Raw genomic sequence first — 20,786 nt, 5'->3', positions numbered from 1 at the left:
CGTGCCAGTGTTCGCACGGTAGCTCGCGATTCTAACAAACCAGCCAATAAAACGAACAGTCCGAGTGTTCGATCAATCGACGCGTGAATCGACATTGCTCTCCAACTCGACTCGCCTTGATCCCCGTTCGATCGATCCGAGGATCGAAGCGATCTACGTGCCGCGGGAAATGCTGGTTGAACGGAAACGAAGACAATTGCCTCTCTGTCTTGTATTTTATACGGAAACACTATTCAGTACAGTAAACTTTGTTTAACAAAAGCATTACAATCTTTTTAATATAAATTGGCTTTTTCTCCTGGGATTCAGTAGGACCTGGAATTATAAATTATATATTTGCACTGCACAAACTATACAAATATTTATATTCGTATTTCTATATTTTCCTCAATATTTAATCATCGTCAATTTTATTTTAAAAAATCCACAGAACAAGTCAGACTCGACATTCCAAGTAAAGATTTTTATTGGCAAACAAATTGCGTCGTGTTCTCAGGTTCTATGGCGAGAATGCAGCGGTGCCCTCTTCGTTAAACAATTCATTTTGCCCGGCGACAGAAAAATGGTCATAGCGATGCGTTCCTCGTAGCCGCGGGTTAGGTCTGGATTCCTCAGAGGTCACAAACCGGACAGTTCACGGCGAGGGAATAGCGGATAACTAGTTTCGCAGTTCGAACATCAATCACATCGAGGCTCGCGTAGAAGCGCAAACCGCGATAGGGCCGCGGTTACACTTCCAGAAACATAACCGAGGAGCCCGCGCAGGATTTACGACAGTTTCCAGTGGTACGTGTGGCGAAAGAATGAGGACGCACCCTCGTGGTTACGCATTCCACTCTCGACCGTTTCCTTTATGCGGCCTGCGTGCCCCTCTGCGCCTTTGCTCGACAGATCGGAGACGAGAACGCATCGCTGCATGTCGCTGCATCGTCGCTGCATCCTCTCCGATTTCGAGAAAACCGTCTTCGAAATTTTAGAAACACTTCGCTCCGAAAATTCATTTCATGAAACATCTCTGTATACGAACAAGTTCAGGGATAAATATTTCGTTTACAGGCGTTTCAATTATTTTTGAGGATTTTGAAACTACTTCAGAACGGTTTCGGTTTCAGTAATAAATCTGAATGTCCCGTTTCGCAAAGTTTAATTTTCCTGCGGTCCCGCTTCGATTTCGACGGGGATCGCGCAATAGTAATGACACGCTAATTGTCCGATAGGTCGGCGTGATCTCGCGGCATTAGGATCACGATCGTTTCATTTCGAGTGTGCTAGGATTAACGAAGCAGCTGCAGACTTTCACACCGAAGAAAGACCACATTTTCCAGGCGGTTCGATCGCCGAGAGCCAGCGATGGCGGACACCGGGAACGACAGATGCGGGGTTCCTTTATGTCAGCTCGCTTTGTGGTCATGTTCGTTCTACTGTGCGTGACAAACATTTCACGGAGTTGCTAAACCGCGTGCTGCGTTCGTGTTACACCTAAACGAACAAGCTTCGCTACCGAAAAAATTTAATTCAAGAGATTTCGGCATCCTTTTTGCAAAATAGCTTTGCAGCCCTGGAATTTAATATTTGGTACATTGAGATACCGCAGGTTTTTTTTTTAGGAAGATAGAAAAGCTTCTTTCACTTTTTAAACTCATAATTATTCCACCAATGGCTGAATGTTTGAAGAGCGTTAAACAGAGCATAAATATTTACTAAAGGGGAACACTGTGAATACTATTTTGTATGATTTGCACGCGTGTTGCGAACGAGTTGATACAGTTTGTTACAAGTTAATTGGACTAAACAGATGTGATAAATGGAGAATCCTCCAGCAGAAAACGTTCCCATCTTTTTCCAGAACGAAGCTGGCCGCGATCGACGTGTCGTGACTTACGAAACCGCGTCGCGAGTTTCACAAACGCGGGATAGATCATCGATCTACCATCCCTCGGTTAGAAATCTGCCATTTTATGGTTAGAAATCTGCCCATGATACATTCGTTAAAAATTCCAAAACGGTATATGAGCACGAACGAGCTCTTCAGAGATATTCAGCGTCTTTAATTCTTCGGCTTATCAATATTTACGATATTCACCGCGAACAATACTGGCGAAGTGTTTCAGATTCAAAAGTGCCTCGTAAAACGTAACATAAACTTGCAAATCACGTGTTTGACTTAACATCCAGGATGTTCGAGAATGATTTCGCGGAAGGTGCTCATTTTTCCCTTGTTTTCCTTTGATTTGCAATTCCGAGGATGGAAAAGTGTGCGAATGGCGATGATGACGATGACAATGAGGTGTGAAACAATGGTTCAAACAGCTCAGTTTATGTGTTCGAACGTGAAACTTCAAATACCACCTCGGAAATAATAAAAATCTCAATATCTCAAAAATGAGATATTGAAACGGAAGAGAATACTATTCATTCTGGTAAAATAAAAATTATTATGTTGCAAGAAATAGGAGTTACTTCAGAATGGGTTAAACTTCACTTTCTGGGACCAAAAATTTTTTACTTTTTTTTGTATAATTCTGTAGATCTCGACGAGAAAATACCGAAAATCGAAGTTTCACCATGCTACCGGTTCATAGCTCGCTGTATCGGAAACTGAAGGTCAAAAATGCAATCCGAGCAGCAGGGCCGTCGCGAAATCCTCGCAAATAACAGGCCGCGTCACCCGGACGGCACAGGGCACGCGTTCCCGGAGCGCACGAATCGCGTATCAGAACATATGGGCAAATTAAGGGCCTTTGTCGCCATAATCGTCGTGTTCTCCCCTTTCGTTTAATTTCCACGAGGCGCGCAACGGCCAGCGCAGCCGTGGTGGCATCAAAGGCACAGGAACCTTCGACCCCCATGAAAGGGCAGCGTCGCGAAAATCAGATTCGAGTGTCGCCCACTCGAGTTTCATTGACGTTAATGGCCGCCGATTGTCGACGCACCTGGTGCGTCTCGGATCAAACGGAGACGCGATACGATCGGTCCGAGTCTCGCTCACGAATTCTCTGGATCAAACACACCTCGGGTACACCTTCGAGCACCTAAGGGCTAATTAGCGGAAACAATCGACCACACGGGTCTCAAAGCGGAATTACTTCTAGGACCTCTCGGACTTCGTTTAGTTTCGTTTCGAGTTGAAACGCTGGTACAAACATTCCGTCAGTTTCTCAAGCTGCTATTTCAACCCTCGGCTTCGAAGAACCTTTTCAAAATCTTGAATGCAACCCTAACGTTTCGATTTTTAATGTTTTCGGTGCGGTGGTTTATGGTGGCTCATGCTGCACGACGATTTAAATGAAACATTCGCTACGAGCGGTGAGATATTTCTGACGATCGTGATTTTATGTTTTACTTATTAAAATGTTTTCGAAAAGTTCGTCCACGAGAATAAATCAGCAGATTCTCGTTTGTTTTACGGAGACGGCAATCTGCAGGATCCAACCCAGACCCTCCCACGTTTCGAAGTGAATGTGAGGATAGGTTTCTCGATCGCTAACCTTTTTGCTAAATAAAACGTGAATACAGTCACGCGAGAATCTAGAGCAGCCGCTCGAAATGTCTGCGCTCCGCTCGACGCAGTGGGAAAAATCGATGTTCGATCGTTGAAAAATCCGCAATCTCCAAAAGTCGAAAGCAAATTGTTTAATTCATATTTCCTAAATGGAGTCATTTCTGACATTTAATCCACCAAAAGTAAGTAACTCCTTGTAACGAGCATCATTCCTGTTCAGCACAAAGATCCGCGAACTAAAATCTCCCAGAAAGGAAATCTTTTGCACGGATCACCGGCGGGCATTCTCCTCCCAAACTGGTAAATTGTTTATTTTGTTCAACACGTCAGGAAATTAATTTTCGAATCAACGAACCAAGTTTTCCCCCCGCAGCCGTTCCCAAGCGAAAATGGCAAGGAGAAAGGCAAACGCTATGAACCAGCACAGAGAAATCCCTTTTCCAGTTAATGAATACATCACAGTGCAACGCACCTTGCAGGGACCATTCCAGATATGATTTATTTACACACGGGAACGGCCCAGCGCCGCGAATTACACCGGACTGGAGCCGAACGGTATCAGGATTGTATCATAATCGTATCGGGAGACAGTGCCGGCGCTAGGCTTCAGCGTTCCTTTCGGTTTGCGCAACAGAGCGTGCAGGTTTGTGCCTTTTTCAGAGGGAAACGTGGCATTCTTGTCACCGGCAATTCCAGACGCGATTGCGCGCCGACGATTGAGAAATTACTGCGGGATCCGAGCCCGCCAGAGACAGAATTGATTCTCAATAGGATCGCTACCGTGTTTAGCCGACCAGACGTTGCGAAACCCTTCGGAGAATAATATCATTCCAGGTCGTTGTGCCATTGCTGTGGCGAAGGAATTTTTCCTATTATTCTTCCAGGTCCTTTTCCATTACAGGATAGTCGAAAATATTTGCGAATTCTGTCCAGGTAATTTAACACCGGCACAAGAACTTTGTTCAAAATTCAAATTTAACTGGCAAAGACAGGAAAATTCCTTTGCAAATATTTTTCCCGAGTTCAGAAACATTTCACAGCCGCGCCACCGTTGCAACGCTGTACACCGTTATAGTCTGCGGATTAACCTCGCGGCTCGAATTCTAATAGAAAACGATTCCATACGTCTGTGAGATGAATTACGAATTGTATCCGCAAGTTTGACCAACTATTCGCTATACTGTCCGCGTGATTTGCCACGCACGCGTTATCGCGTAACTGTAAATTATAGTCCGGCACAGTTGCCACTGCACCGCGCGAATAATCACGCCGCGTACCGCGCTAATTACCATTAATTACACCGCATCGAACGTTCGTTATAGTGGCCGCGTACCGCGCGGGATACATGAGCCGTACGCCCTCGATGTTTTTCTACATTGTTGCACGCTTTTGACAATAACCGCGGGGAGAACGGTGTTTCGACACCATTTAGAGCGATTATGCGGCTCCGCGGATGCCTGTTCGCGCGACGATGATAAGCCACTTCAAGGTTCGACGACCCTTAATCGTCACGATGAAGTGCTGTGCATTCATTGCGCTCCGAACAGCAAACATTACGCGAAATCGAGCAGTCTCTTGATTTATGAACCGTGATCAAGGTGGCCTGATAACGCGGCGTTATTGTGCTAACTATTAGGTCAGACTAGCGACAGTAATTTGTTCCAGTTGATTGGCTCAATTTTTTGGGATTTTTCTTTGGTCGCTTGCGGTATGAGCATGAAAATGCTCGATCATTGGAAAGCGTAAAACAGTTTGATAATGTCAATTGATTATTTCCAACTGATTAAGGAAAGTTTGGTTTCTGTTTCTAGGAATTGCGGGAATTGCAATTACATAATACGAAACTATAGTCACGTTTTATTGATTAATTTTCTCCGCTCGCGAGCTCCAGTTTTTCATTTCACATCGTCCGCACGTTGCTGTTTAGTGAAAACTCGACTCGCCATGCTCGATAAAACATTCGAGCTGTAATAAAGATACCTTATTATTTAAGGCAATGTAACTTTTTACGCCTAGCGCGCTTATGTTATTCATCGACGCTCGCTGGTGCAATAACGAGCTGTAATCCTTTCTAGTTAGCCTATTTGAACACGTGTACTGCACAAGATGTGCCTGAAGCCACTTCAAAAATGGTGCCGGGTCACAGCTGACCCACGATTAAAATTGTATTGAATTTTAATATTTAAAAAGTTAATATCTAAAAAGTTCCCTGAAAATTTGTTTAAATTAGGATATTGCACAAAACTGCAGTTCAATATTCATGAAGACATCGCATTGAAAGTAAAATTGAGAAATCATTTTTATGCAAGCAAATGTATAACAAGTATATATTTTTTGCTTGTGGAATGGTTCAAGCATTAAACAAGTGCCCCTAAATCAATCGGAAACGACGCCGAAGTGGTTTATGCGATCGCAGCACACGCGAAGTTTGTTTCAGCGGCGATACAATCGATCCACGGCCATAATCTCGGTGATTAATTCGCGTACGGCCCCGCGCCGCGAAGGTACAAGCCGCAAATCTTCGGAATGCATGGGACTGGTGCACCGCTGCACCGATGCACGCGTTAACAGCGCGTGCACAACGCATGCGAGAGCACGATCCTCGTGACAAAGCGTTATGGCCGCAGCGAGTGGCTTCTATCGCGGCTTGTTCCCACCGCGAGCATTATTATTTTTAGACCGGTGACTGTCTAGCGCAGTATCTCCCAAAGTGCACAAGGCTATATGCAACTCCAGGTGCAATTAAGCACAATTAAATAAAAATGAAAAGCACAACGCGCAGTCTTGCACGTTTTCTTACTCGTTCCATCCAGGATTATTATAGACTTTTCAGGTGGGGTGTTAAGTAATTCTTTTCTGCAGGGTATGGTTAGGTCATATAGGTTTGGGGTGTGGGGGAAGAAGACACTCTTCAGGATAAATTCACAAGCAGACGATATCGGTATTCCGAGGATGGGCCCGAAGGCCTTCTGGAGGCCACGTGACACGATTTTCAACGACATCCGAGCCGGCAGGGCTTGGTTCTCTGAGGGCTGGGTCAAGATTAGTAGTCTAATGGCGGTCCCCTGCTGACATACTTGCGAATAAGCTTGTATACTATAAAACTCCCGTTAGCCGAACCGGCTATTGTCCGGGATGAATATGTTTCTCATTACTAGACGCATCTTCATGCAAAACAGGAATTTTCTGCGTCACCCGCTAGAACCCGATAGAATTTTCCTCCTGCGTGACAAAAACAAGCAACTACAATTCGCAGTCGTACGGAAAATATTCCAGGTAAAACTGTCTAGATTCCGTAAATAATTGGAGAAGTAGAAACGAAATGAAAATTAATTTTGTCTTTATCCATTAATTTGTGTCGTCAATGCAGAATATCCGCGGTCTACTAAGAATCCATGCAACAATTGCTAACATAAGCTACAGTTAATAGTAACAAAATTTATTTTAATCGCACGAATCGCAAGAATTCTATTCCTCCCGTTCAAGATCTAGTCACGCGCTCGTGGTGCCATAAGTTTTTTCGGTGATTCCCATGCTCGAGGAGCACGCATGGTCGAGCGTCACTGTCGGTCGAGTTCGAAATTCGTTTCCCACAATGGACCCAGTGTGCGCCGGTTAAAATGCAGCGTCGCGTGCACGCCAGTTAACATCGTTTACACACGGCCGTGAAACGGAACGCCGGCAAACACGCAAATGGCAGGGACAACAAATGGAACGACACTGGCGCGGCGTCGGCGTCGGCGTCGGCGTCGGCGCGCAGACACACATGTGCGCTCCGATTTGAATGAGAATGGTCCACAACGCGGCCGCTCTGAGCTATCTGCGCGACGCGATCTCGGCGATTTGAATATATCTTTGCGGCGGAATCGAATTATCACCGGATAACCGAGCCGTGACGAGCATCGATACGATCTGCCGCTGCTCCGATCATTCTTCCGCGTGCGATTGTCCACCGGTCGATTTTTCTCTCCGTTTTTGCGGCGCGAGGAAGGTGTTAACCGTAAGAGTGCCCGCTTCGATCAAAATAATTGGCTTCAGATTTCCTGTTTTGCCGAAATTACCGAATATTAAATTAATATTATCGAAGCGGGTATTGCTGCCCAATTAATTAATTTCTTTTTCGATGTTCGGCACACTCGCTGTCCGAGGCACACGTTTTTCGAGGAATTCCTTGACTTGCGACATATCGATCTTATTTATTATCTTGAATGGAGTCATTGTTTCAATAGACCTCCTTTGTGTGTTCAGCTTCGTGTTCGACGGAAAAGTGCTATCGACACATTAATGTCGTCGTAAAGATAAGATAGACAATATAATTATTGTATTTCTTGTTAACGGTTGCGTCGGCGATCGTCGCAAATTGCTATAATGATGTGAGAATATCTAGACCAAGTCTCTCAAAAGTATACACTCCCAAGGAACAATATTCCAGAGAAACCCAAGCGTCTATAAAATCTGAAAAAATCACCTCTGTAGCATAAACCTCTGTACAGCCACTGAATCTCATCCCCGTCAACCCACCATGCCGTGAAACATACTAATTCCTTCTCGAAGGTCGCGCAGCCTGTTAGTTCTCGCAACGATCCCTGTCCCGGTGCTTGCGGTTCCAGGGTTCACGCCTCGCGCGCGAAGACTATCGATACAATCTCTTAACCACTGTTCCACATATCCAACAGCCTAACTTCGGATATCCTGGTCGACGTGGCGGACCGGGGACCGATCGCTTGTGCATTTACTATGTCGAGCGCCTTGATAATCGGCGAATAACAGGATCGCCCACGTGCCGACGACAAGAATGTCGCGGCGTTGATCATTCCTGCGAACCGGCTAGATCCCGGGGACCGATGATCTAATGCTCCCGATCCTTATGGGGAATCGGCCGAACCGCCCACGGGTCCTTCAACCTTTCAATCGCGAAAAACATTTCGACACATATAAAATCGTCACGATAAGGATTTCGTGTAGTCTAAGTTAATTATAATTTATAGTCTCGTGGACGCTGTGATGTAATAAAGTGAGAGAATTGTTAAAATGGAATAAAATTATTGATATTTAAGCACAAGGGAAAATATACAAATGCAAGCAATGTAAGTCTGCTCTCTTCTCTAGGAGATCGTCGACGGGTGCTAATTGTTGTAACGGGTGTATAGAGAATTGCTAGGTCTTAAGAGAATGGGAGGATTCTGTATAAATGGCGAGTTAATTCGTCGTGGCTGGTTAAAAGGATAAAATCAATGGCGACCGAAGCCAAAAGCAGCGAATTTTTCTTTGGCGCGTCACGAACTCGTGGCTAATCAGTCGTCTTTTTTTGTTACAGGAAAGGCTGTTGTTCGTTTCCTATGGTGTTGGTGCTCGCGGTGACTCAGCCTGGTAGAATTTGGGCACAGACCCCGTACTCTTCTTAGGAGGAGAAGAGCAACTGGAATCCTGATCAAGTTCGATGACTCAGGACGTGGAAATTGCTTGTGGAGCATCCAAGAGACCGTTTGCTCCCTGGCGGAATGTACAAGGTGTCCCAAAAGTGGCGACGAGGTACGCAAAATTTATTTGAAACAGCCGAGAATTAAAATTGAAACAGATTCTGTAGACAAAGCCAGAATTCCAGGAAAATTAATTTTCCTGGAGTTGATCTGCACCTAATTTTTCTAGCTTAAATTCGTCCCTGGCGTCGAATTGTTGTAATGTTAAAAAATCGATACGATAGAAGAATTTAATATTCGCGTGCCCCCTTTGAAAATGAAAAATTGCAGTAAAATGAGACATGACTGAAATAGGTCTGACAGGCCGGGTTTTGCAGAAGCGGTGAAAATTGATGAGCCAGCCTGACACTAACGATTAATACCGGCTTGTAGCACCATTACCTCTATCTATAAAATTCCTTCAAGACGGGAATAAAATGTTCGTAACATAATCTCGCGCAGTATCCACCGCTAAGCTTTCCACATCCCCGCAATGAACTCAGCGTTTGCGAACACGCTGAAATCCGCCGCGGAGATTCTTCTTCTTCTTCTCAAAAACGAGGAAACGCTTCTAATTACAGAAGTCCATCTCGTTTACTATTTACCGAACGCATCCGGGAGATACAACGCTTTACAAGCCTCGAACCGAAGTTGATCGTCGTTAATCACCAGTTCTTGCGATAGGCGATCCATCAAATCCGTCGATAAATAGAGAAAAATGATCGACCGGTGGGATTTCGCGGGAATCGTAATATCCCAAGCAGAAAAGTCAATTGCGAGGACGGAGCCGGTTCCGGAGCCCCCGGTATAGCTGGAATCTCGAAATCACGATCCTACGGGCCCCGTCACCGCTAAAAATATACGTCGAATTAAGGGGAATTCGTCGCGGTGGCAAGGTTCGCGACACGTCCACGTGCTCTTTTTCTATACTTAAGGACAGCGTGTCCTGCGCATCTGCGAACAATTACCAGCGGGGACGCGAATTCGCCGGTCCGGACCCTCCGGGGATGTAAATCTGCTCCGGCGAACGAGGCTCGACGAAATTATGTCACCGTGACTGATGATGATGAGTTGCCAGGTGCTGGCCCTGTGGGACCATTCGCGGAACGGTCGTTTAAATCGACTGGTTAGGCTCGCTCGAACCAATTCGACACTGCAACAGTGCTGTTGTTCTTCGTTGCTCGACAGCTTTGTATCTTTTTGGAAAGAACTGTTCCCAAACCAGAGAACGAGACCTTCTTTGGGGGATTTTTCGGATTGTAATCTTTTGGATTGCAAGCCTGGGTATGTTAACCCTTTGCACTCGAAGCTATTCTAACTCCAAAATGACACATTTCTTCCGACCTAGAATATTGCCCTTCTACATATATTTTTTCCTGTTATACATACGAAAATGGTGCAACTTACTCGTACAATACCGAAATGTTTAGTAATTTATTAAATACGAACAAATTTAATAATGTAAAAAATATTTTGAATAATGACACAGCAATTTTTAGTAGTGCCTTACAGTCACCATTCGAGTGCTAAGGGTTGAGAAAATTTTTACCAAAGGACAGCTTCCCTTGTGCACAAGACAAAAATTTTAATAATTAAATTTTTGGAGCCCATTTCCTGAAACTCGGATCCTAGCATCAAAAAATCGCCACTATCCCGCCGCTTTCTCGACTAAAAATGATTGCAGTCGCCTAACGTCTCCTGACACCGTGCGGATAAATTGTTGAATTCGCAATTAGTATGAAAATCCGGGCGAAAAGTCCGCGAGCCGCCGGTGGAAAGCGAAAGGCCAAGCCAGTCAGCCTCGACCGAGGAGATTGTGCGGAAGGATAATCGCGCGGGATACTTGCACGACAGGGTTGCGCAATCCGTGCCCGGCGAATTGAACATGAATTTTAATAAACCACTCGCGTTTGTTGCTTTTTTTTTCAATTCTTTCTTCTTTTTGTTTTTCATTACACGCGACACGGATCGGCGTGCGGTCCGCGCGCGCGAAACCTCGTTAGTCGACGCCTAATGGTTTTGCGCCGAGCGGTATTCGGCCGAATGCTAACGAGATTGCAAATGAAATCGGTCCCGCGCCACTTAACGCGATCCTAATTTCCCTGGAACAAGCGCGAGGAACACGATTAACCGTGGGAGATCGATGGATCGACGTTAACCGGTAGCTCACCGTCGTTTGCACAAGGAATTACATTCCCTTGGGGCCTGGTAACGACCCGTTGATGACTACGCGAGGATGCAATCACTCTTCTAAGCTCCGGAGGATGCGTCGTTTTCGAAAGATTAGTGCCGACTATGCGCGGAAAATAAACGAATTTCGAATTTTTGAACGGGCGACCCGAGCGTGTGAAACTGTCCGCGCTGCTTCCTGTGCCGGCAGATTATGCAGAAACATGCAATCAGAAATACTGGTTGGATATCATTGTAAGTGCTTTCAAATTCATTAGCGGACTTTATGCAATATACAAATTTTATACCTGCATTGGAACGAACTGGAGTGAAATAGAAATTTATTTTATTCCTTAATATGTTTCACAGGTCAGAAACAGAACTTTTAAATTATTCCTACTGTTCTTAATTACGCCTATTATTTACAAGGTGAACATTTCAAGGCAAAAATTTCACAAATCTGCGCGTGCCATAAATACACAAATATGCACAGAATGCTGAATTATCGTCAAAAAATGAGACGGCGACCACACACGGGGAAAATGACAGCGGAAGTTGGAACAACAACTTCGAATCGGTACGGTTCGATCGGCGAATCCATTAGCAATTAAAACTAATAAACCGTCTCCGGGGCGATCGCGATCGACCGCGCTCGAACGACGAAAGCAGTGATCGCGAGACGTTGGAACAACAAACCTAATTCAGTCGGTGGCTCGCCTCGGTGCACCCTCGCCGGGGTTCACCTTGAAATAGCCGGGTGATCTGTGCAATTAAAATGCGCGCGATTCCGCGACAGCTGCGGCCGTTAGCCGCGCCGCAATACAGACGACACGGCCGCACGCTCCCTTAAAGAAAATACGAGGGGGACGAGACGGGAAAGAGAAAATGTTGACCAACCGCGGTGCACTAAAAATATAGATGAGCCGTAAGCCAACGACTCCCTTGGCTCAACCTCGAAAATGCTCCGCGTACCTTTTACGGGGGTCTCGTAAATACACCGTGGCATGGAATGCTCGCTGGAATTAGAAATTCCCGATTATTAGACACGGTGACTCACAAATCGTAATCGATCATTACATCTTCCAGCAAATTCCCATTTTTGTACCGATTTTATGAACTACTGAAATAAACAATTTCTAACGTTGAAGATTGGAGATGAAATAAAAGAGTTCGGGAGCCAAGTTAAAAATTAATGACTTTTTTAAAAATTGAACTAAATTTTAATTTTTCTGTGCAGAAAGAAAAATTCCGAAAAATTTGTAGTGTTCCATTTTGTAAGGGAATATTCGTTTAATTGAGGAGAATCGACCATTTGAAACCGTTCGACCATAATTGAGATACATTTCCAAGCCTCTCGTCTGGCTTATTACCTCATTATATCATTTTCGCAATTTCCCCGCGAATTTCTCCGCGAGAAAGCTCCGTCGCGATTTTCCACCGATTGGCCACGGTACACAGAGCTCCGTGAAATCATGTTTCGAGCGTTATAACGAGGTAGGAACACTATTTCCGTGCAGGTTCGCGAGTTGTTGGATCGCTACTTGCTGAAAAAAAGGGTGTTCAATTTATCCGAGGGCTCTCGCCGCTGCTATTATTCGCCGGCGGCCCTGGTCTTTATGATTAACGAACGCCTCGACTCGGCGCCACCGGGGAAATGTACGAGATATACATGAGATACGAAGGAAAATATTTTCCTCGGGCAGTTTATTTCTAGTGCGCGAACGATCCCACGTGGATCGCGCGAAAGCACCGACGGATTCATTTCGATACATTCAATTCCGCGAGAGATATTGCCTCGAGAATCGTCTGGAAAATCTGCGAGCTATTGCCATCTCTTCCCCCGAGTAGCTATCAGGCGATTCGTTCTGATTTAGTTGAATTAACTGTGACTCACTTGAATTTCCTTCGGCTAAATGTCTGCCATTGGCAATTAATTTCAACCCGTTTTAGAGATTCCACATTTTTACATTTATCGAGTAATTTTCCGAATCAGAAGAAGATATTAACAGACCTTAATCATAGACTGTGAATATCTACACGAAATTGTGTGCATTAACCGAGGGAGCTACGTAAACATTTACTCCTTTCTTTTTCAGAATTTTAATCGGTTGAAGATAACGCAATTTATTTTAGTCCATAGTAGCAGCAGTAATACAGTGAAATAAAATTAACAGACCTTGATAGTAGACTCTGAATTTTTATGCAAAATTGTCTGCATTAACTGAATGATGCAGAAGCTACATAAATATTTATTTCTCTTTCCTTAATAATTTTAATGACTTGCAAATCATAAAACAGCAATTTTATATTCTTTTTACCGTTTTCCATTTAATCTAACTATTTATGAACACAGTTCCCTTCCACTAAGCATGGTTGGTGGGAGAAGCAGGCGTCTGAGGGGCCCCTACCCTGCCCATCACTGGTCTACGTAATAGCGTGTTTACTATCTTCGATGTAAGGAATTTTTTAAACTGTATTTCAAATTGTTTTCCGCTTCTGGCGTTCATAAAGCGATTCATAGAAATAGGAATATCACATAAAGATCTGCAATTCATTCGTTACGTTAGCTACGAATTTAATTCGAAGCATTACTAATTTATTTTAATTTATTGAAGCCAGGAGAGATTTATTTCGAGACACACTCTAGCAATTGCCTGCGACCATGATATCAGAGACTCGAATCTGCAATTGCACCTTGAAACAGTAAACTTGTTTCTCGCAGACAATCATACCCCGGCAATAAAACATTGCGGACCAGCTTGCTGTAAAAATTCGCTCGATAGGCTGAGGAAAGTGAAGTTCACCGAGATACTACTTTCCGTAATAGTGCTCGTCGCGAACGAAAAAACCGTCGAACTTTTACTCTTCCCGAACATTTTTTACGAATCGATATGTTCTCGTTTCCTCGAGAGCGTCGACTTTCCTCACTCGAATTCCTCAAACTGTCAGAGATTACGTGATTTCCCGGAGGCGAAAATCAACTGGAAGGAAGTCATTAGATAATGAGATACGAGATAGGCGCCCGATAAAATCGAACGACAAAAAGTACTCGCTACGATCACCGTAAACAACGATACCTGTCCGCGGTACATGATATATCCTCCTACATGGTGTATACAGGGTGTTCCTAATCGTCTTATTTACTGTACTCTAAAAACTCCTTTTCGAAGGAAGATTACGCTATCTTAATGGCTGGTCGCATGCGAAGGTGAAGAGTCATTTCTCGAGATAATTTTTTTAACGATACCTCAAGGTCACCGATATTATTTTAAACCTTACGTCTTTTCTTGGACATTCTTATTCAGCACGAAAGGACGAATCCAACGACTACAGTAACCATACCGTTTCGGTCCCTTGTCTTTCAGACACGAAAATCTCGAGATCGAATAATCGAAACGCTACGTTCATTACAGTCATTGAATTCGTCTTTTCACGGCCCGGAATAATATCACAGAGAAAATATATTTTTAATAAAATACTGTTGACCTTGAGAATCTCGTTGGAAAATGACCTTGAGAAGAAATCCTTCCCACTGTTAGATGTACGACTCTAAATAAGTTTCGTAGGACGGTAAATCAGGCAGATAATTAGGTGATTCGGAAGCGTGATCGGAGACACCCAGTATATCGATTCACGTTTCTCCATCTCGAATTCCAGTGTTCGAGACCGGTGTTATCGCCTGCGTCGGAACTACCGGAACAGATTTACCGAAAGTCGACGAGCCGTTGGTCGCCGGGGTGTTAATTATCGGTTACACGGGCCGATTGCACCAGAAGCGTAATCGTCGGCTTTAGATTTCTCCAATCGCCGGTTCCGCTCGCGACGGAAGCCAGCTTTCCCCGGCAGCGTGTATGACACGCAACCAACGCCTCTGTCATTTGTATTCGGCCGAACTGTCAACGTTGCGACACCCGTTTCCTTATCAGGGAAAACCGTTTTGGCCGGTCGAGACGAAAGAATGCGATAGCGCGGCTGTACGGGCTCTCGTTACCCGGAACGAGATACAGCTCCGAGGACGCTGACGATGGGGAATCGCTTGTATCTTCTTGCCGATAGCATGGGACCTTCTTCGAAGCGAGATTTTATTCGATGGAACGGTTAATTGATCCGTTTTGACAAGGAGGAAATTAGTAGATCAGCTATGCAAAATTATACAGATATTATTCTCGAAGAATTTGACGCAGCATCTACATTAAAATTAGCTGAAATTGTCTTATAACTAGATTTAATTTATTTAGAATAAAGAAATTTTACTAATTGTAAAACAAAAAATCTGAAACCGGTCATTTCATCTATTACGGTCAGTTTAGTGTTACACTTTTGAATTATTATTGACTTAGTAAAATGGCTAAAAATTGTTTGGTTTTCATAAGATTATTCTTCTGTCACATGAAAATAATTCCAGTAGAAAATGAAGCGAAGATAACAATTTTCTTAGGGAGCTTAACTGTGTCACCGAACTTGGGAGAAACTGGTTCGAAAGAGAAGACAATAGTCTATGAAACTGCTCGGTTGACCGGATACAAGTTGCGCAAGAAGAAGTTAAGAAAGTTAACCGGAAGTAATCTTCGGATAAAAGGACATCAGAGGAAGTGGACGTTTAAACAGTTTCTGTGTAGCCCCGCCGTTTTATCGAAGCTTCGAGAAGAAGTCTTGATAATTTTGCTATTTTGATGCCTTCTACGTCGACTTGAAAGAATCAACTTCATTCTGTTGGGAAGAACGACCTCTTTACCATCGCTTGACCCTCGACCTCTGGCGAGCTACGAACTTGGACTTCGGAGTAGACCTTGTGGAGCAATTTAATAGCTTCCTGAATTTGTATTCAGTAAGAAATGGAGCCCATTATCGTAAAATTTAGAACACTTCGGATCAAGATTCTTTATACCATTATTTACAAGAATAAAAAATAATTCTACGTATAAATTAAATTCCACTAAATTCGGGCATAAAACCACAAATTCTCGCAAACTTCAGCCGAAAGAGGTTTCAGAGTTCGCAGAAAAGAAGGATGGATGAAGAATATTTTTGAAAGCTCCAGATAAAAAATTGATCGAAGGAATTTCGTGCAACTTTCTCCCTAATCGATATGCAGGCGATCCTCTTGCATCTAGGGGACAGCGTAACGCGGTAATTGCATCGTCGGATTATGTTTCGTCGGCCGATGCTCGGGCGTGATAAGGGGTTTTGCCGGACGGCGACGCGCGCACTTACACACGGGGATTATATAATAGGTACAATGCAGAAGAGACGCAAGGACTTTCCTCGAACCGGAGCAAACAGGCGCGAGAGAATCTCGCGTAAATCGGGAGCAATTAATCCGCGCTTAATGAATGGAACGCGGCTCGGTAACTGTAAATAAACAACGCGCGGCTCGTAATTGAACCCGGAACTGTGCTAACAGATTCATACTTATTGAATCCTCGAACGGGAGCGTTCCCGATGAAAAGTAGGATGACGTTGCCGGTCGGCCGGCTTTGCCAGTGGTCCATTAAACTCCGTCGAGAACGTTATGCTATCGCGTAACCTCCGGGATCTCTCTGACTCCCATCAATCATGCGAGGCTACGAGTGATCGCCCTTTGGGATTTCACGAATTTATGAAATAGCAAACTAACAAAAAAAAAAAAATAAGTATAGGCGTGTGCATTTTTATAAAATAGTGACCGTAATTTTTTTAACGAATTTTGAGACTGAACTTCTAGTCGGCTGGTTATAGGAATGCGAGTAGGGGTCGGGAATTGAAACGAGGAAGGAACGGATTAGAATAGAAAATATTTGCCTGGCCCGTGAGAAAATTGGACGGCCACGGGCGAAGCGAACGCGGGTAACTGTTTAATCCGCGGCCGAACGGAACGCTAATGCACAGTTTCTATACGTCATCTGTTATTCAAACAAAATTCCGCCCATTTCAGCTAGCTCGTAACGAGGCCTCGTAACAGCGACGCGCTCAGGCCCATTGTTTCCCCGTCGCGGAAGAACAACGGGCGATTCGAGAAACCATCAATTGCCTTTCTAGACCATTCCGTCGTATTAGCGAGTAATAAGGGATCCTTACGGGCTCCACGGTGCACCGATTCCGATTATGCAATTGCAAACAGTCCGCGAGACCGGTGCACTATCGGCTGTCAGCGTTAATGGCCGACGATCCAAACAACTGATCGATTCAAATTTCTCATTTCAGCGATGCTTCTCACTTGAACAGTTGATAAAAATCAGTGACTGATAAAATTACTCGATAAGAATCATTTGGTATATTCTTTTTCTATATTTATCGTCAACTGTCGAGAAAAACGAAAACTGCCAATTTTTAATATATTTCCAGATGGACTGTGAGAAATTGCAATTAAGTAAAAACATATTTCTTCTTCCAAACAATTATCGGTGTTATACAATTAATGGTGAAACTAGAGCGTGAATTTAATTCTTAATAGCGATCGTTCTCATCGTAATCGTCAATCGCAATTTGTGGTTGAAGTGGTAATTTAATCTCCCCATTTCGACGAACGATTGGCGTAGGAATCTTTTTGCGTAACATCGTAGCTGCCCAAATTGAATTAATAACAATTTGAATCTGGATTCCGCGCGAGCTCGCGAACCGAGCTTTCACACGATCATCTCAGCGTTTTTCCCCCGATAGTGCAGGAGAGATTTTCCAACTGGGAAAAGTGCGGATCGAGGCGTAACTGCTGGCCCCGATTTACGTAACGAAACTTGTATGTTGTATATCGTGCCGGCATCGTGATTTTCTCGCAACTACACGCTCGCCGCCGATGCGGAATTACCTTTGGAATTGGCTGCTTTAGATAAGATAGCGAAAGAATTCGAAACTCGTTCGCGATTCGATGGTATCGGCCGTTTCGGCTTTGCGGATCGTTAACCGATGCCAATTTCGCTACCGGAGCGAGATCGCCGGCCGAGAAAGACTCTCGATCGCTTGTTAGCAGCGAAATTTTAGCGATAATTTACGCGAAGATCCCTAACCTTTCCCTGTAAACTTGCAAAAGAGTCGATATACAAATATTTCGGAAAAATTAGTGTACCGAACTTGCGTAGTAAAAATGGCAATTTTTTCTCATTGAGGTAGGGTGCCTGTCTATGGTAAAGAACTGAAGTAAATTATTTTTGCATTCTTTTTCAAAAAATTCCACGAATCAAATAAAAGAACACGAAAGTACTCTGTTATCTGGCACGTTTCCCACTAATAACCTCACGCATTTTTATCTCTGATTAGTTATCGAAAACATGTAAAATGAATGAGTATTTGAAAAGCATAATTGAATACGTAAAGATATTTGCAGTGTTGGATGTGAATATTTTTGAAATAATTTCGATTGCTTTCGATTCGGGAATTCGTCGAAAAGATTCCTTATCGAGCGACCATTAATCATCGTGTTGACTGTGTGTGACGGTGGCATAACCAATCCTCATTTTGACAAGCATAAGCGAGCAACGTTCAGTTACGTTGAAGTATAAACACAAGTCAGCCGTCATTCATGGTCTGATTGGCCTGTTGGTTGAATTAAAAGGGGCCCGATGCGTGTAATTACCAATTGCATCATGCGTGTTCCTCGAATGATTAGGGCCCGAGAGTGAGACGCTACCAGTCGCCATCTTGTCATTCGGAGGACTGTCTATTAATGAAGATACTCCACAAACTTAGAGACGGTTTATTAATAGAACTGTTAAAAGAACAACTGCTCCTGCCAACTAGTTGCTTCTAGTGAAACTAAATGTACTGTAGCAAAGTCCCGAAATAAAAAACAAGAGAAAGATATTTTTTAAAGTCTGCATTACCTGAACGAACTATAATATTTTTATCTCCCCAGAATTCACATGTTCAAATTTTGCTAATTTTACGACTGCTCTTGCCAGCCACTTGCTTCTATTCGAACGAACTATACTGTATAGTAAAATTCTAAAACAAAAGAGGATAAGGCAAACATTTTTCAGAGCCTAGATTTTTTGGACAAGCTACAGTATTTTTATATTTTTATCATTGATGTAACTTTCCCTTTCCAGAGTACGCAACTTGAAATTATGATAATCGTAGAAACCAACAGTCAAGACAATCGATACTATCAATTAGAGGAACATGAACCCAAGTACGAATAATGTTTTAAATTACAGGGTGACTAGTAACAACTGCTTGTGCCTGTACACGCACACAGCCGTACATAGAAATTCTAATGGAATAGTGTAATATCAGTACAAGGTTCGAGTACTGTCAGTAATTGCATAACTACGAGGTTGTGTGTTTCAATGCATTTTAAGTGGCGAACGGTTCGTATAACCTAATATCTGAGGAATTTAAATTGATGTATTACAATATATTAATTCTGTAAAATACATTGAATATTGAATGGGATACTTTTTATGTTTTCCATTGGGACAAAGGGGGCCGTTATTGTAGACCATTATGCAATTTGTTAAACTCAAAAAAAGAAAAGAAAAATATCCTTTCGAGTCAAATGGAAACTTTTGCTAATTGTTCGAGCCATTCTCTTTCCTAAAAAAACTGGATCTTATTATGCAGTAATGTCACAGTACGGAACAGGTTTCCGAAGTTGAAAAGGTTAAAAGCTGGAATGTGAAAAATGTTGCAATGTCCTTTAAAAGACACGTTCTCTTCTATTGGCCATTCAGCGTGTACCATTTTTATAGCATTCTGCAACGGGCTTACAACTGCAGTTATGTTCGATTTTGCCGTATTTGCAGTATTATTCTCTCAAAAAAGAATTTTTCTCGCTAATCGAGCTCGCGTAATATTAATTAACGATAATGGGAGTAAAGACAGTCTTTTTCAGAAGCATTGTTCCATTTCTTCGGAACCGGCTTGTTGTCACAGAAAAAGTGGCCCACAACCGCGCAATCGCTCAGATCTTGACGACTTCCGGTCGGAAAGTCCCCAACTGCTCTCAATGTGTCAAACTAATCGATTCGAAAGAACAGTCCATCCTCGAACATACAGTTTAATCGATAATTACAAAAAGATCTGCAAAAAATGTGTTACTTAATTTCTTGGGACTCCGTTCTGATCTTCAGAACAGAAGAAATTAGCTAATGACTCGGGTTCTAATGAACTTCCGGCTACGAGTTTGCACATCTTGAAGTTTCTCGAGCGAGCGGTTTCGCAGGGAGAAAGTGCATTGTTTTTAATGACTCCGTGGCCGGCGATTTATAACAATTTGATAACAACACGTCGATCCGGGAACAGATCGAGGATTAGGCGAGGTTTCTTCTGGTTGATCGTTTCCTGCGACAAATCGCATCGATGCGGACTCTGACACAATTAACCATCTCGATTCTAGCTCGTTTAGAGTACGGCTTCTTGGCGCACTTGTACGGCGTCCGACCTGAATATTTTTGCGAGAATACGACCATTCTCTGGTTAAATGGACCCCCAAACACTTCAATCGGCCGGAACCGAACCAGCCGAAATTTCTGCTTCGTCAATCTTATTGTCGTAGAAACAACTACTGAAATTCTTCGTCACAGATTATACACTTCAAAATGATAATTTTTGTCTACCATTTTCCTGATTTAGAAAACATTAAACTCAAGAGTCGACGATACATGTCTCGCTAGAATCAAATGATTTGGTTAAACTTTGCCTCGGGAAACCAGAAATTTTTAACTATTGTTTGTGTGGTCCTG

General features: G+C 43.4%; 1 protein-coding gene and 1 long non-coding RNA gene across 7 annotated transcripts in view; one reads left to right on the top strand and one right to left on the bottom strand.

The window, feature by feature from the left end:
* Window positions 1–20,786, bottom strand: part of LOC143357013 (uncharacterized) — a 410,515-nt gene that overhangs the window by 19,473 nt on the left and 370,256 nt on the right. The gene's annotated exons all lie outside the window — the stretch shown is intronic.
* The window catches only part of LOC143357065 (uncharacterized), a 43,793-nt gene that overhangs the window by 5,555 nt on the left and 17,452 nt on the right, over window positions 1–20,786 (top strand). The window contains exon 2 of the long non-coding RNA XR_013082756.1: window positions 8,820–9,034. This is a non-coding gene — a long non-coding RNA (uncharacterized LOC143357065). The remainder of the gene's footprint in view (window positions 1–8,819; window positions 9,035–20,786) is intronic.

The sequence above is a fragment of the Halictus rubicundus genome, chromosome 9 (genome assembly GCF_050948215.1).
Source record: "Halictus rubicundus isolate RS-2024b chromosome 9, iyHalRubi1_principal, whole genome shotgun sequence".
Classification (NCBI taxonomy): domain Eukaryota; kingdom Metazoa; phylum Arthropoda; class Insecta; order Hymenoptera; family Halictidae; genus Halictus; species Halictus rubicundus.
Note: the sequence above shows the minus strand (reverse complement) of the source record. Positions and strands in the feature narration are given on the sequence as shown.